Source organism: Mustela nigripes, chromosome 12, assembly GCF_022355385.1.
Source record: "Mustela nigripes isolate SB6536 chromosome 12, MUSNIG.SB6536, whole genome shotgun sequence".
Lineage (NCBI taxonomy): Eukaryota > Metazoa > Chordata > Mammalia > Carnivora > Mustelidae > Mustela > Mustela nigripes.
Window position 1 is genome coordinate 11145290 of NC_081568.1, and position 9269 is coordinate 11154558.

Genomic DNA, 9269 nt, shown 5'->3' on the forward strand with positions numbered 1-9269 from the left:
CTTGTATCTGAAGTTCATTGGCTGAGGATAGAAGGATAAAATCTTTGGGCAAAAATGGGACTCTTCCAGTGGTAGCTATAATTACATTTAATTCACGAAGAACTGTATAGCACACCCCGTAACTCTGGCCACTGTATTGCTAAAAACGCAGCATATAAGAATTACCGGTGTTCCAGAAGATACCAGTTTTTCCTTTTAAAATGTACTTTTCAGAAGAAGGAGCTTTCTAAAAAACATGCTTTTCCCCTTCATCCTGATTCTTGCTGCGGTCTTGAGTACTTTGCATTCTGTGCGCCCAGCTTGCGGCCAGGCTCTCCAGACGTTCCTCCTCCTTGGAAGTGGAGCTCGGTCAGCTCTTTTTCTGACTGTGAGACTCTCCAAGGTCTTAGTAGCCCCTTTTCCCCCCTGTCCCGCTAACCTCCACGATGTCTGCTGCTTCTATTCTGGAGCCTCCAGTTTGGAGTGTGGTGTTCTGAAACCACTTTATTATATGTTATTCTTGAGTACCACCAAAAAAGGAGAAACTAAAACTCTCTACAACCTAAGTACCTATCTGCTGTTTTGGTGTATATCCGTTTAGGCTTTTCTCTTTCTATTTATGTTTGTATGTTTGAGCGTAACTACATAGAAGCAGATATAACCACATTTATCATGTGTTTTAAAGGGGTCATTTTGCAATACGGTTTTATCACTGGTTTTCTCCAGCAAGGAACAAATTATGGAAATAGACCACAAAACTGAATGTAAGACTAAAACTTCTAGAAGGATGTGTAAGAAACCATCTTTATGATTTTGGGTTAATAAAAGATTTCTTCGATAATATATAAAAAGCAGGAACATTGAAAGAAAAATTGGATGAATATTAAATTAAAAATTTTGCCTTTTACAGTATACCATTAAGAAAGTGAATATTCAAGCCACAAACCAGGACAAAACACATGTAAATCATATATCTTATAAAGGACCTGATTATAAGAAAAATTTTTATAAGTCAAGAAGATAAACAATCAAATTTTTAAAAATTAGCACAAGATTTCAATGGATACTTCAGCAAAGGAGGTCCATGGGGTGTGGGGGGCGAATAAACACATGGGAAAGTGCTCAGTATCGCTAACTGCTAGGAGAGTGTGGATTTGAGCCCCGGCAGCCGCTGCCCGCCTGCTAGAATGCTGTAATGGAAAAGATGGGCGCAGCACCCTGCAGAGGGGGGCACGCTGTGGAGGAACTAGAGGCTTCTCAACTGCTGGTAGGAACATGAAATTGTGCAGTAGCTTTGGAAAATAGTTTGTAGTTTCTTAAAAAGTTTAATATATGCTACTGTATGAACCAGCATTCCACTCCCAGATATCTGCCTCAAGAGAAGTAAAGACATACGGCCCTGCATGGGCTTTCGAACAAATGTCCAGCACATTTCTCCTGAGGGCCGAGAATGCAGGTCTCCGCGTCCAGCAGGGTGTGACCTGTCCTGTCCATACAGTGGAATTCAGCGATACGGAAAGAACCCTGAGCTTTACCATAGGGACAACGCTGTGCTGAGTCAGGGAAGCCAAACACAAAATAACACCTGTTGTTTGATTCTGTTTGTGGGAAGTTTCTAGAAAAGGCAGAACTGTAAAGACAGAAAGCGGATGGGTCAGTGGTTGCTTTGGCCTCTGGGTAGAAGAGAATGGTCTCAAGGAGGCCCAGGGGAGCAGTGGAGGGAGGCAGGTGTCCAGACCAGGGGTGGTGGTGACTGCTCAGCTCTCCGTTTACTGAGATTCTCTGAGCAGTTCATTTAAAATGGGCGAATGTCTTAAAAAATAGTGAAATCAAAATTTGTCCAACAAATTGCCCTGTGCAGAAATCCTTTGCCATTTGTTTCATTTAATTCTAAAAGGTAGATGAGGTGCCCGTTTTCCAGAAGAGGACATTGAGGACCAAGGGTGGTAAATGATTTTCGGGTCTCAGAGCCAGTGACTGGCAGACCCGGTGGCCGCATCCAGGCGTTCTCAGCACAGCACCCCATCTGATAAAAGGAGTGAATTTTATAGTCTATAAATTTTACTTCATGAAAATACCTCATGACACATTTTCAAGAACATCTAATGAATACCTTTCTGTGCCTGCAACTATATTTGCCATCACTTCTTGAAACTGGAACATTGAGACGTTCATAAAAATAGAATTGGTCGTGACCACCCGGCACTCAGCACTTGGCTTCCGCGATCATCCCCTGGCCTGTCTCCGTGCTGCTTCGTTTCTTACTGCCTGGATTCCGCGGAGGCAAGTCCCAGCCATCATCTTCTCTCCTGGGAGCACTTCAGTATCCTTATCTGTAAGCCATCGACTACCATTCCATTGCTTGTAGAGGAAGGCGTTAGTTAGGACAGGCGTTGATTGTTGATCCTTTGGGGTGTTGATCGGACAGGCGTTGATTGTTGATCCTTTGGGGTGTTGATCGTTGGTCCTTTGGGGTGACTGCTGTGTGTTGCTTTGGTAAAGGAGGTCGAGGCAGGCACCCTGTCCGGCAAATCTTCGCGTCTGTGCTCAGAGCAGCCCTGTTCTGCCGGATGCCGTGCTGCTGTCTGAGGGGTCGTACGGAAGAACCCTTTTGATTTTCAGTGCTTTAAAGTGTACTCTGACTTTGAAAAAAGTTGAAGATTCACAATAAAAGTAGCCCTCCGGGGATTTTGCTTGTCTCAGGACATGTGCACAGTGAAAGAGCCCAGCTGGGTCGCTTTCTTTTGTTTGTAGTTGGTTTCTTGGAGGACAGTTGGTATCCGCGCTCCCCAGCCCCTGCCCCCACCTTTTTTGCTCACGTTTGTGACTGTCTTCTGAGCAGAGCTCTAAGTTTTACACTGAAGGTCTTTAAACAAGAATGCCTGGCGGTATTCTCGAGTTGTTAGTCCTTCGGCTGTCGGCAGTTTGACCTGGTTCCACTCTTAGGTGAGAGGGACCTGCAGGGGAGGAGCATTGCTGTGCGCCCCCCCCCCCCCCCGGCAGGCAGGCAGGCTCCCCAGGGTGCTGCTTCTCCTTTCTTCCTCTCTGCAGAACACCCTGAGTGGGGGCTGCTGTGGGAGGCGTCAGGCCTGTGGAACCCCAAGTGGCTGAGGAGCCTGTCGGGGAGTGGGGAACAGATGATCCAGGCCAGGACGGGCACGCAGGGGGCATGGGCACCCGAGGGAGGAGGAACTGGTGGGCCCTTTAGGTGAATGCTGCGGATTGCTGCGGTAGGATCCCAGGCCAGATGACCGGGCTGGCTCTCGGTGAAGGTTGGAAGCAGGAAATGGCAGGATCGTTGAAAGAAACCACATGCCCTTTCCGAGGATGATGTTTTGTCTAATTTCCTCATTTACATGGGGAGAAACTGACTCCAGGGGGGCAGTGGCTTGTGGCGTGCACTGCCAGATGGAGGTATGTGTGTCCCCACCACTCCTCACCCCTTGCCACGGGCCTCCGTGTCAACCCCTTCTGGAGCCGGTTGTTTGGCCGTGTAGCCTCCGACGGGCCGTCTAGACTCCGCTGACGTAGGCGCACGTTACCCGGAGCCACTGCGCGGTCTCGTTCTCCTAGACCCGCCGGGACCCCGTCCAGAGGTCATTTTGCAATATTCGTTTCTTCTAAATCTCTTCCAAGCACTTCCGGAAGCCGTGCTTTCTTCTTTTGTAATTGTCTAAGGGGAAGACCATGAAAGAAAAAGGAAATAGTCAAATTTTTATCTCAACACGAATTGTAGATATTATCACCCTCATTTTTTCATAGATTATGACAGTATAATTTTAAAGTGCCTGCTGATTCTGTTCAGCCTTGTTTGTGGTCCAACCACAGATTAAATTAAAATTAAAAATTAAATTAAATTTAAAAATTTGAAGTCAGCAAAAATGAGGCGGATCTCCAAGAATGATCCATACTTGTCTGTTCTTTGCTCTTGCGTCAATGCCCTCTGTTCCCTCACCCTTTGGCTGCCGCTCATTAGCTCTTTCCTTTCTGGCCTCTTTGCCTACTCCCACCTGGGAGTCTCTCATGAGCTCTTAGGCCAAAGCTTGGATCTGTTCCCTTGACATTTGGCCACTTGTAGTCACTCCACTAAGGGAATTAGAGCTTAGGAGGATTCCTTGTCACTGGGGAAAAAAAAAAAAAAAAATAGGATTTTTTTTTTTTTTAACTTCATCTTCCCCTGACTTTCCAATGAGAACTATAGATTGTGGTCAGACCAGTGATGGATAGTTGTAACAGCTACAGTTACCAAAATCAGTTCATCCGGAGGGGAGGAATCCAAGAGATGGGTGTTTACTGTCTCAGAAAGAACCGTCACCTCAAAGATTTTCTGCACGTAAGGATTAACAGGTAATACCTAACGGTCTACAAAATGCTTGATGTGAGTAATAAGTACCGCGGGTCTATCTATAAACGAACCTGGCACGAAGCCCACCATATGAAATGGCTCACTATTACTGACTGTAAATGTACCAACAACAGAAGTGGTCATTATTATTGTAAACTTGCCCCTACTGTGAATTAAGCTCTGGTGGAACATACTGGCTCATACGCTAATTTAAAGTGTGAAACAAGGGTGCCTGGCTGGCTCAGTCCCTAGGGCAGGAGACTCTTGATCTCGGGTTTGTAAATCAAGCCCCACGTTGGGTGTGGAGATTACTTAAAAATAAAAGTCTTTTTTTTTTTTTTTTTAAAGATTTTTTAAATTTATTTATCAGAGAGAGAGAGAGGGGGAGAGAGTGAGCACAGGCAGACAGAATGGCAGGCAGAGGCAGAGGGAGAAGCAGGCTCCCCGCTGAGCAAGGAGCCCGATGTGGGACTCGATCCCAGGACGCTGGGATCATGACCTGAGCTGAAGGCAGCTGCTTAACCAACTGAGCCACCCAGGCGTCCCTAAAAATCTTTTTTAAAACAACGGACTATTTTGCCCTGTGTGACTAAGGGTTTACAGTATTAGAACCAGCATTTTCCACCTGAAGCATATATAGGATTTAACTGTGCAAACCCTGTTACATTCCTTTTTATTATGCAAATTTAAGATCTGCTCTTTAGCAGCTGCTAAGAAGTCTGTCACATGTATCTGCTCTTGGCTAGATCAGAATGTAGATGATGTGATTTTAAACAGATTTCTTGAGTAGATAGGTGTTTAAGAAACAATGGGGAAACTTTTTTTTTTTTAATATTCTGATCAAATCAGAACTATGAGGGCAAATTTTTCCTAGCAGAATGAAAGGTATAAAGAGAAATATAACAGATGAAAGTAAAATAGAGGTTTAAGTGTATTAGTTATGCTCACATAGAGTGCTCAGAATGGAAAGAATTCGGAAAGTTGGGGCGCCTGGATGGTACAGTGGGTTAAGTGTCTGACTCTTGGTTTCCGTGCAGGTCGTGATCTTAGGGTCATGAGACCGAGCCCCGTATTGAGCTCTAAGCTCAGCACGGAGTCTGCTTGAGATCCTCTCTCCCTCTCCCTGCCCCTCCCACCTGTGTGTTCTCTTTTCTCAGATAAATAAATTTTAAAAGAAAAAATAAAGAATCAGATAGTTAACATGGACCAGCTTCATCCCTTCAAAAACCCACAGGCAGGGTTCTGGGGGCCAGGAAGGCTCCTGCCCATGCAGGTGGGCCTCGGACCCCAGTTGAGTGGGGTGTGGGCTGTGGTTCCCTCATGAGCCCCAGCCAGCGCAGTGGATCAGCTTCTCCCGGCCCGAGTGCACGAAATCCTGAGGGCGGGAGGACCGGTTATATCCTTAGATGTCTTTTTCACTTAGAAGGCTCTCAGTCAGTACGGTTATTGTTGGGCGGGTTATTGTTGGGCGCTCGGTATGGGCAAGGGAGTGGTGTGGACAGAGAAGCCTACTTTGCGATTCCTAGAAGTAAGACAGAATTATCATGAAACACACAGGTGCTTTTGATATCTTGTTTTCTACTGTCTAAAGGATTATTAATAATGTACCAAAGAAGCAGCTCGATATTATCAGTATAGTTCTTAATGTGTAACCAGGAAAAAAGGAAAACAAAAGGAAAAACCATACCCCAACATTTCCCCTAATTGGCTACAATGTTTATTCCTTTGTGTATATTCTCTCTGACATAATTTAGTATTTGAGTGTGGAATGGGTAGAAATCAGTATATAGGGGAGGAACGACCTGATTTTTTAGATAAAAGATTGATACTAAAATTTTAAATATTTGAAACAATCAGTTTTGAATGCTTGTTTTAAACGATGTTTTGCTTGCTGCATATACTCTTAGTTGCCTATAGTACTGCCTTAAATATAAATATAAAAGGTGACAGCTGTTCTTAAAATTATTATAAAAAAACATTGTTAATCTTTTTTCTTGGTTTGGCCACATCCTCTCTTCATCTTGAAAGGAAAGGACTGCCGTCTGTGAGAGCTTGTGTCACAGTTGTTCGTGGCTCTGAGGACGGTCATTCCGCACTGACTCACAGAAGGCCCTGGCCGGGCCATTTCATTCCCCACCCGGGTGCGCCCGTGCACACGCACGTGTGCCCACACGCTCCGACAGGTGCACGTGCTGCTGTCCTTGAAGTTGTGTCAGGCGTGCAGCGTGTTTTACCAAGCCCGTCTGCAGTTCCAGTGCTGGCCGAATGGCAGAGGGCCAGGGGGAGGGCTGGAGCAGGTAGGTAAGAGTTGTTGGCATTATTGAAGAACAAAGGAAGAGCTCATTTTTTCCCTGATTGCTGAGGGACACAGCAGGTGACCCCTGAGCAGGGTCCATTGAGTTTGCTGATTGTCACTGGGGAGATGAGGTTTGGTTTATTTTTTGATTGTATTTGACTTTGATTTGGGTCAGATCTTTTGAGGAAGTGATTCTCATGACTTTTATTTATGCACACTTGTTCATTTTTTTCTAGCAATCAAAAGCACCAAATAGAGCAAGCTGTCATTTCAGTGTACTATCAGTCTAGTGACAGAGTTGAGATGAGTAGCCTGATCTTCTCTTTTGGAATCTCTTGCTTCCAGCCTAAGAGAGGTTTGCGTGCCATTGAGTAGTCCTCACGGTGTGTGTGAGAGGGATTCCGCGCAGGGGAGAGGTTCTCCCTCCTTGGGGGTTGTGTGTTTTGTACAAATAACAAGACAAACACTGATACAGATGAGAGGGAAACAAGTCTGCTTTGTTCTAAGGAATATTGTAGTTTAAACGGAGGCGGAAGGATTCCTGTGAGTGCAATGAAGGGGAAGGAAATGGACTTTTCCCTTCCGTTCTCCGTCCTCCCCTTCCCTGCTCGCCCTGCTCCCCCTGCTCCCCCTGCTCCCCCTTCTCCCCCTGCTCCCCCTGCTCCCCCTGCTCCCCTGCTCCCCCTGCTCGCCCTGCTCCCCCTGCTCGCTCCCTCATCTGTCCTCCTCCCCTCCTGCCTCCTCCTCCTGTTCCTTCCTCCCGCCTCTTTCTCTCTCCCTCCTCTTCCTCTGTCCCTTTTAAAAATAAATATTAACCTTGGGATGAACTCTAGCCGCTAGCAGAGAGCATGCTACCCCAACCGGCCTGGGCTCTGTGCTCTCCCACGTGACCAATTTGCTTCTCCGAAACTGAGCTGCAGTTTTTTTCCAACTGGCCTACGCTGGGCGTGCTTTTACTATCTCCATGTAATGCAATTAAATGTTCTCTAAGCATTTCAGACATGAGTGGGAAAAGATAATATTGCTGTAAAAGCTAAATTTGAATGATTTGGGGAGATTTAATAAAGAATGTCCTTTTAAAATACCTGTCGAGTTAAGTGTGGAAGAGACCATGTAAGTACAAGCATTCCGCCCTTACCTTTTTCCAGGGATGGGGGGTCTCTGCATTCTAGCTCCACTGAAGGGTGAATGCTGGAATTGGTCTATGGGAGCGCGCGCTGGAGAGGTGATGACAGCGTCCCGTCCCTTTGAGACTCCCTTTGAGACTCGTACTCCAAGGGAAGACCTCAGCAGGGGCCTGAGATGACAGCAAGAGGCAGCAGAGGCCGAGGCCCTCGGTGTCGTGTTGATGAGGAGGAAGAAAGAAACAGAGAACTTGGCTTGCGTCTTTTTGAAGGCTTCCTGCTTTAACTGACTTGATTTAAAATGAGCTGACCAGAGACTAGTGACCACACCGAGAAAGAGGGCTCCTGCCCCTGCCGGAGACTCTCCAGCGGTGGGGAGCGTCAGCTGTGCACTTAGACTGCAGGGTTGGTCGGTTTCCCTGTTGGAATCACATGTGCAGAGAAGACTACAGAGGGACTGGGGGGGACTGGCCGCCATGAAGGCCGAAAATGACGTGTTGGTGTCACTTGTCCCCTGGCTAACTGGGCAGCCCAGTAAGCCTCTAGTGTTCACGATCACATGAACTTCCAGGCCCAAGTGAAGAAGGTTCCGTCAGTCACCGAGGAAGAATGACTGGAGACTGGGTGGTCCTTTGACGGGCAGGGTAACAGAAGCTGTTTGTCCAAGTCTTATGGGGGTTTGGCAATGCTAAAAACCGGAGGTCACTCTTGTCGTTCCTTTATTTCATCTGGTTAGTTTTCAGCGGATGGATTAAACCGAGACGGATGTTCCCATTTGATCAAGGGCCTCACTGATCTGTCTGTGTCATCAGCTGCTGCGTGTGTAGCGTGTTTTCTGTTCGTCTCTGATCAAGGTGAGGGGAGACACCTCCAGTGGGAGACCACTGTGCTTTACTCAGTGACTTCAAGTCAGCAAGTGTGGTAATTTTTTTTCCTTTTACATTTAAAAAAAAAATCAATATGTTATTTGGTATGATTTTTAAAAACTTGGAGGAAGAAAGTAAAATGATAAGACCTTTTTAAAGGTTTTATTTATTTATTTGACAGACAGAGATCACAAGCAGAGAAGCAGGCAGAGAGAGAGGGAGGAAGCAGGCTCCCTGCTGAGCAGAGAGCCTGATGTGGGACTCGATCCCAGGACCTTGAGATCAGGACCTGAGCCAAAGGCAGAGGCTTAACCCACTGAGCCACCCAGGTGCCCCAAGACATTTATTTTTGAGGAGAATTATTCTTTTTAATATATTTGGTTTTTACCTTGTGTAGTTTAGAAAGGAGCTACAGTGCTCAGAATAGAGAAATGAATTTATGTAATAGCCTTGAGTTTCTGCATGTATACATTAAGATAGATGACTTAGAGTCCCAAATCTTATTAATAAGTATTTTTTTTAAAGGTTCTTTTTTTTTTTTTTTTAAAGATTTTATTTATTTATCAGAGAGAGAGGGGGGTAGAGAGCGAGCACAGGCAGACAGAATGGCAGGCAGAGGCAGAGGGAGAAGCAGGCTCCCTGCCGAGCAAGGAGCCCGT

General features: G+C 46.0%; 1 protein-coding gene across 6 annotated transcripts in view; it reads left to right on the forward strand.

The window, feature by feature from the left end:
- The window catches only part of TRIO (trio Rho guanine nucleotide exchange factor), a 339733-nt gene that overhangs the window by 55381 nt on the left and 275083 nt on the right, over positions 1–9269 (forward strand). The window contains exon 1 of one of the 6 annotated variants that reach the window (XM_059416918.1): positions 2209–2314. The exons of the other annotated variants lie outside the window; for them this stretch is intronic. The gene's annotated coding sequence lies outside the window, so the exon portion shown is untranslated. Of the gene's footprint in view, positions 1–2208; positions 2315–9269 lie in introns of those variants that run through there. 6 annotated transcript variants of the gene reach the window in all.